Source organism: Pleurodeles waltl, chromosome 3_1 (genome assembly GCF_031143425.1).
Source record: "Pleurodeles waltl isolate 20211129_DDA chromosome 3_1, aPleWal1.hap1.20221129, whole genome shotgun sequence".
Lineage (NCBI taxonomy): Eukaryota > Metazoa > Chordata > Amphibia > Caudata > Salamandridae > Pleurodeles > Pleurodeles waltl.
In genome coordinates, this window is record NC_090440.1 from 534,129,416 (window position 1) to 534,137,358 (window position 7,943).

A 7,943-nucleotide genomic window follows, 5' to 3' on the forward strand; every position below is an offset into this window, starting at 1 on the left:
TTTTTTACTGATGGGGCAACCAACTAAACAATCAAGTAAGTTAATCATGCTTGCACTGTAGATCAGTTTGACAGATTTAAATGGCTAATTTTATGTCATTTTATTCTTTGAGGAAAAAGTGTCATGGTTTTATTGTCAGATTTGTAATATTGTTCTGGTTTTAATCAACTAAACAATAAAGATTCATTCATTCATTCATAGAATCTCTACCAGAAATAGTGTTACAGAAGGTAAGTAACTTGTTCTTCTGATAGAGACTTCTAGCTGCAGATTCCTCATATTTTGAATAGATACCAAAGCAATATCTCTACAGTGGTGGGTTTGTGCATGGACTCAAACAAGAAATACCTACAGCACCAAGCATGCAAAATACCCTTTCTGGCGAACCTGACTGTCCAGGTAATAACGCTTAATTAACATGTGGAAGGTCACCCACATAGCTTCCTGGCAAATGTCAAGGTCAGGTACACGATATGCCAACACAGTGGAAGCAGCTTTGCCCTAGTAAAATGAGCAGTCCTTCCAGAAGTTGCTTATTAGCCAGTTCAAAACAGAGTTTAATGCAGAGCATGATCCAGCAGGAGATGGTTCTCTTCTGCACTGCCTTGCCTTTTTTTCACTTCAGAGAACCCCATAAAGAGCTGATTGTCCACCTGCTGGTCTTTAGTCCATTCTATGTAAAAGCTCAGCACTCTCTTAAAGTCTAAATAATTAAGTCTTTCCTCCCCCTTAGAGGGGTGAGGTGGAGCATAGAAAGCTGCCAAAGTGATAGTCTGACCGAAGTGTAATGGTGTCACAACTTTCGGCAAGAAAGATGCCTGTATCCACTGAAGCAGCTTGTCTGGGAGGAAGGAAGTGTTAGGTGGACTGAAAGAGTGAGAATGAAACACACCATGCTGTGGTGATAGCAATGAGGAACAAGATCTTGATGATAAGGAGCTGCAGGGACAGCTGATAAGTGCACATCAGATAAGCCAGGACTAGATTAAGGCCTAACAGGGGCATAGCAAAAGGAAAAGAGGGAAACATGCCCTTTTAAAAATTGCATCAAAGCTGGAAATTTAAACAAAGAGGGCTGATCAGGCAACAATAAGAAGGTCTAGTGGGTCCCGAAAGATAAACCTTCACTGTGCCCAGAGCAAAGCCTTGCCTGGTGACAAACAGAACAAATAACAAACTGTCAGACAATTTATCTTGGAGGTGGTCAATCTGGCTTGTATTGCATTAAGCCACAAACTTGTCCCAATGATAGGCACATATAGTTTTTATCGATGGCTGCCAAGATTACATCAATCACGCCTGGATGGGGAGGAAGGTAATCAAAGGTGTTTAGCTGTTCCTGCTGTACCTGCAGAGATGAAGGTGGAGATTACAAAGGCACAACTGCAGAACCCTGATCTGTTGCTGGAACAGTCTGTCCCCCCGGAGGGGCAGCCTGACCGGAGGACACATGATCAAATCCGGAGTTTAGGATACCATATACTCTATGCCCAATCCGAAGCCACTAGGATGACTTGGCCTGATCCATCCTGATCAATATGAGAACTTAGGGCAGGAGTGGTAGCAGCAGAAATGGCGAAATGTGTCTCCGAGCAAAAGATGCCTTGGAAAATCAAACGTGAAGAAACGCTGACATTGAGCACTCTTGGCAGTACCGAACAGATCAAGCCAATGTTTCCCCAATTTTCTGAAGAGATCTTGCGCCACCTCCAGGTGTAGCAGCCTTATGTGGTCCACCATTCATCAAGGGCTGAGCTTGTCCGTCCTGGAATTCAACAATCCTATAAGATGATTAACCACCAGGAAAATTCCTTGGTGGTCCAGCTATTAGGCGCAAGGACTCCAGGCATAAGATCTGTGACCCAACTATGCCCTGTTTGTTACAGAACTACATGGTGGTGGTGTTGTCTGTGAGCACCTGTCCTAACCTCCTCTTGACAGCAGGACGGCTTCCAATGCCAAGCCGATGGCTGTCAGCTCCAGAAGGTTGATGTGGAGCTATCATTACACTGGAGACCAGAGGCCTCTGATCTCCACCTCTCCCAGGTGACTGTCCCAATCTAGAAGCAATTCATCTGTCACCACTGGCAGCTCTGGGTTGGGAAGGGAGAGGGGTCTACCTACCACCTGCTCAATCACAGTACAATAACCACCACTGCAGATCTTTAACAGTCTCTTACAAAATCTGAATGAGGCCCCCTGGTGTTGGGCCTACTGGAACTTCATATCTCACTGCACAGCCTACATATGCCACCCAGTGTGCTCGGACCGGCAGGATTGTGGAAGTCATCACTCCCAGCAGCCTCAGAGTCAACCACGCTGAAACCCAGGACCAAGGATTGAGGCTGTAAGATCAGAATTATACCCTGAATATCTTGAACTCTCTTTCTCGGGGGAAAGGAACAAAACCAAACTGTGTCCAGAATGGCTCAGATGAAGGGGAGCACCTGAGGAGGAGTCGGTGTGACTTCTGCAAGTTTGTAGTGAACCCCAAAGAGGAAAGGAGGTTCACCGTGGTCTAGAGGTTGAGTGACGAAATCCTTTAGGTGAACTTGTCTTCAACAGCCAGTTGACAAATTAGGGGGAGACTGGCACCCATGACCTCCGAAGGTTTGCTGCCACTTCGGTCATCACTTTTGTGAACACTTTTGTGAATACTTTTGTGAGACCAAAAGTGAGCACAGCAAACTGGAAATGCTTCTCTCTCACTATGAACTGCAGGTAGCACTGATGGGCCAACAGGATGGTTGTATGGAAATGGGTATCCTGCTACCATCCAGTCTCCAGAGTGGAGAGCAGACACGACCTGGGTCATCAAGCATCCTTAATTTATTCTTCCAGAGGAATACATAGAGAAGGCACAGATCAAGAATAGGTTGAAGGCCTCAGTCCTTCTTGGGCACCAGTAAGTAGAAGGAATAACAATCACATCCTACTTCTTGCACAATCACCCTCTTGACAGCCCCTTTGGCCAAAAGAGCGTGCACTTGCTGATGCAAAATGGAGCAATGGCCCTCTATCAGTCAAGTGGACAGTGGAAGGAGTGGTGGGGACAAAAGGAAGGGTAAGGCTTAGCCTTTGCAAACAAGTTGTAGCACTCACCTTTCTAATGTGTTTGCCTGCCTACCTGGATGGAATCAGTGGATTCTGCCTCTCACCAGGTGGCGGTGATACTATAAAGGTACACTAAAGAGATGTGGCAGGTGGGGCTGCTGTGGGTTGAGTGGCATGCGACTTTGGCCACTGGAGCAGTGGGCACCTCTGCCTCTCCTGCAAAACTGCTGGGTTCCTTAAGGAGCCTGAAAGGCTGGTGGAAAGGGACAACCCTGCCAAAGCCACAAAAGGGGCGCAGGAACTGGTGCAGTTGGCAAAGCAGGGAAGAAAGGCCCAGAGAGAGAGAAGTTGCCCGACTCTCTTTGAAACATTCGAGGTTGAAGTCAGCCTTCTTCCCAAACAGGCAAGTCCCATCAAAGGGCATGACCATCAAGAAGGACTGGGCATCAGCATAGAACCTAGTCGGGCACAGCCACATATGGCAGTATAAGGCAATGCTGGTGCCAATTGCACCCCTAATTGAATCAGTGTTGTCCAAGATACAGCAAAGTGTGAACTTGGCTGCATCACAACCATCTTGAATCACCTGAGACAGTACAGGGCGAAGATCTTCCGCCACATCAGGGAGGACTTGTGCAACCGAATTCCAAAGGGCTGGACTACAAATGCCCAACAAACTTGAAAGCATTAATAGAATGCAGGGCCAAACTAGTTGACTATAAGAGGCACTTACTGAATATCTCAACTCGCTTTGATTCCCTATTAGAGAAGAGTGGTAGGGAAAGTGTCTGGATAGCAACAGCTGGTGGAATCCTGTACCACAAGACTTGCTGGAGTCAGTTTTTGGGACAAGAAAGCTGGGTCACCTGGAGCAGGACACTGGTGCTGGGCAATTTGTCTACTAACTGTTGGACCAGAGTAGGGCTTGGCCCATGGTCCCAAAATGGTATCTGTCAAAGCATCATTGAAGAGCAGGGAGGGCTCAGAAGAAGTCTGGCCTGGCTGCAGGATCTCAGAACATTAGTTTTTACCTCCAGGGTGGGACACTGGAGATCAAGGACTTAGGCCGCCCTGTACATGACCATGAAATACTATTCTGATTGATCCATGGCCGGCCCAGGAGGAGAGAAAAGAGCTGTCTCTGAGGAGATGTTTAGCCCACTGTCCTCCTGCGAGTCCTCATACCAGCTGTAATCTTGATAGGGTTGAGTGAACTCATCACTTGGGTCACAATTGATTGGGTCTGTGTGACAAAGGGAAATGCAAAGAATTTTGCCTACCTTGCGGTAAGTTGAGAGCAGAAATGGGCTCCGTAGTTGGATTTGGGTGCAACAGCGTTTGACGTCAGACCAGCATTGAGTAAGCATCAATGAGGACAATTGGGGACACCCCTTTGGGTGGCGAGGTCAACATACCAGGGCTCTGCATTATTTTGGGTCCCAGAAGTGGTGTCAGAACAGGAGTCAGAGGTCAGAGGGGTTCAGAGGGATCGGCTGGTGCCAAAGGCGAACTTGCTGGCAATATACAAAGTAGAAAGCCTCTAGGCTCCTTGTGGCCTGAAGGCATACCAGAGGTAGTCAGTAAGGAACCGAAGAGCCAGAGCATAGTTGTACCTAACTCTTCGACCTGGCGTAGCATGACTGAAGGCTCAGGAAATTCAAGTTGTGCCGGACCCAGCTGTGGAATTGGCTCCAAAGTTGGCCAGCTCCAAGAGCAGGAATGAGACTGTTAATGCTGCTCAAACGCTTGCTCAGGGGAGAGCGAGTGGCGTGAAAGTGTGGCACTTTGCTTCAACCTCTTTTGTTTCTTGTTCTTACCTGAACGTGTGACAAAGACCTGCCTTTGCAATGGCTCCGTAGATTCCAGGAACTGTCCAGCGATCAAACCTTCGACACAGAATGTAAGTTGGAGCAGTCCTGGTGCGAGGTTCCTTATTCTTTGGAGACAAAAGTTTGTCTTGCATTTCCTGTTGGTCTTTGGGTTCATTGATGTGCAGACACCACAGGCACACCTGATGGGAATCCGTCACAGACAGTCCCTACGGTGCTTGAGACCTGTTGTTTTAGGGGGTATCATTCCTTTCCCCCTGTATTAGAGTTTTGGAAAAATCAAGGTAATTTGTCTCAGAGACAAGAGGAAGCTCTGGATCCGCGTCTGGAGGCACGTAAAGAAAAGAACTGATGTTGGCATGCATGAGTGAAGGCTACACAGGCTTTGCACATTACCTCTGGAGCAGACACCACTTTCCAGCACACGTACGTACAGCTGAAATGTTTCCTGATGCAGTCTGACGTTATTCAAAAGGTGAGGCACCTGTGGCTACAAGTCTGTCAAAAAGAGATTAAATGGTTGGGTTAATGGCCTGGTAAGAGCATCCTGCTCCAGTTTTGAGTCTGCTTTCTCACCGAAGTGGTGAAAGCAATCAAATGGCAATGTCCCCCCCCTGAGGATGCCTGGACACCTTTAAGAAACCCATCAACCTCATTCAATTTTAATAATAAATTTTGCCACATCCCGGCTGTCCTGTATAATGTGGAATAAAAACACCCGTCGAACCTTTGGAACTACAGGCAGGATTTAAACTACCATATCCCACAAGCATGTCTGTAGTGAACTAACAGTCAGCTGGCACTGACAGTCCCTAAAGCAAGGGCGGTAGAAAAGAACATGAGCTTGTCACTAGTTTGCATGCTTTTTGATTTGCAGTGAGGAGGGTCATAGCTATAGTTTGATGGTTAAGTTTGCTGGGAGCCGCCTGTACTCCCAGGCTCTCGAGTACCAGGTGCTGAGTAGCTAGTGCTGGTCTGTGGAAACTATCTACCTGCCTATTAATTGGAAGCCCAAAACATGGATTTGCCCAAGAGGGTGTGAGTAAGGGCCTTGTTGAATGGCAGGAGAGGTTCCGTAGGTGTCTGGCTACGCTGAAGAAACTTCATCAGAACTTTAGTTTTTACTTCTGTGGCAGAGAACTGCAGGTTATTGTTACCTGCAGGCTGTCAAATGACCATGGCAAAAGCACGATCCTCTGCCATAGGACCAAGAGGAGAGACAAATCCAGTGTCTAGAGAGGTGTCTAGACCACTCAGATCCTCTAATTCTGCACACAAATTTTCTTCATCAAATTGTCAAATCCTTTCATCAATTTCATCATTGTTGTTATTGTCAGATTCAGAGCCAGTGAGCTGATGTAAAGTATGAGCTCTGCCATCTGATAAAGCCAATGTTGTGCAACAGAATGACTGGCTATGGGCTGCTTCCTGGTGGGATGGAAAAGCTGCCTCTGTCGAGATGAGACTGGTTCAGAGCTGGAAACCACTTTCTGTGGTTGATTCTCTTCTGGCACCAGTATCTATGTTAAGGGAAATGGCACCATGACCAATGGCGTCACAAAATATGGTGTATAACCTGAAGCCGGTTTGAGAGACACTGAAGGCGCCAAGTGAAAACCTACCAGTGGGACTCAGATTGGAGGCCAACCCTGATCACAGCATGGCCTTCCTAAAAGCCGCTGTTTGCTGCAATGCTGCCAACAGATCCAGAAGTTCAGGTTGCACTGGAACAAAATTCTAAATTGGCTCTTTAGGAGTTCGGGACTGAAGCCAAGAGGCACACTGATACCCTTTCACCCTCTCTGGTGTTCGAGCGTAGCAAGAAGGTGGCTAATTTTTGCTTGAACTTCTTGTGCTTTTTCTTCAGTTTTCCCAAAGACTTCAAAGACTTCAACAATTAATAGAATCTGCTACAGGAATGACTTCGGAAACAGGACCTTCCTTTTGGCTTCAACCAGTTATTGTGCTGAGTGCTTTAACGTTTGGTGACAGTCTTTCACCTTGCGGTCCCGTATGGCCGTAGGGTTCATCTAGGCGCACCTGTCACAAGCCCGGGAGTTGTTTTCTGACCCCAGGCACCACAGGCGTACCTTGTCACAGACATTTATTTAAACTCTATTGCTTTGGGATGCGATATATTTCCCTTGCACATTGGTAAAAAAAGAGAATTATGGACAAAACAACTTATCAAAGACGAGAGGATTAGAATTCCAGATCAGCATCTGATGGCATACAAAGAAAACAACTGACGCCAGCATGCCTCGGTGAAGCTTATATGCGGCCGACTCGTCAGTTCCAGAGTGGAAAGTTGGTGCGGAGATGCACAACGCTGACTTTTCAGATTCAGTCTAATCCATGGGGGAATATTCACAAGGTGAGGAATCTGTATTTAGACGCATCCATCAGTGCACAGGACTACTGATTTTACAAACTGAAACAATCTTACAAAGTATGCATATTAGCAAATTGCTAAAAAAAATTAAGAGCAGATGGGGTGCTGCATGACAGACGAGAGCTTAGTCCTTCCTGTCAATAGTACATGATCACTATGCAGTGACTTTACACAGTCTTTGAATGCTTATGACCCATGACATTGATTAAATACCAATCTTATTCCCAAACTTGCTCATTGTCATATATGCCTCTTTTCAAAAGCAACTGTTAAATATAAACCTTTGCGATTTTTCTTCCAGACTAAACAAGGATCTCTAATTTGCCCTTAAATAATATTTTGTAATTGTTAGGGCCAGGGACTCTTGAAACAATATTCTCATTAAATGTTGCAATGAGGAGCTTCAGGCGAGTGAAGCCTTGTTCTAGCTTCACCCTATTTTTTCACAGCATTCCAATCCCTATTATATTCCATATGCATCGAAAGCAAGCACAGGCTACACAAACATCAGGAGAAGGGCATTAGTTGAGGGAAAGGATAGACAGCAACAGGGTATAACTCCCTTCTTGTGCCAGTGTAGTATTTGTCTAACAGTTTGTATCCGTGCCGCGGGAACAAAATGCTTTCTGGGTGGTGGTGCACGTGGTTACCACACTTGGTCTGTATGA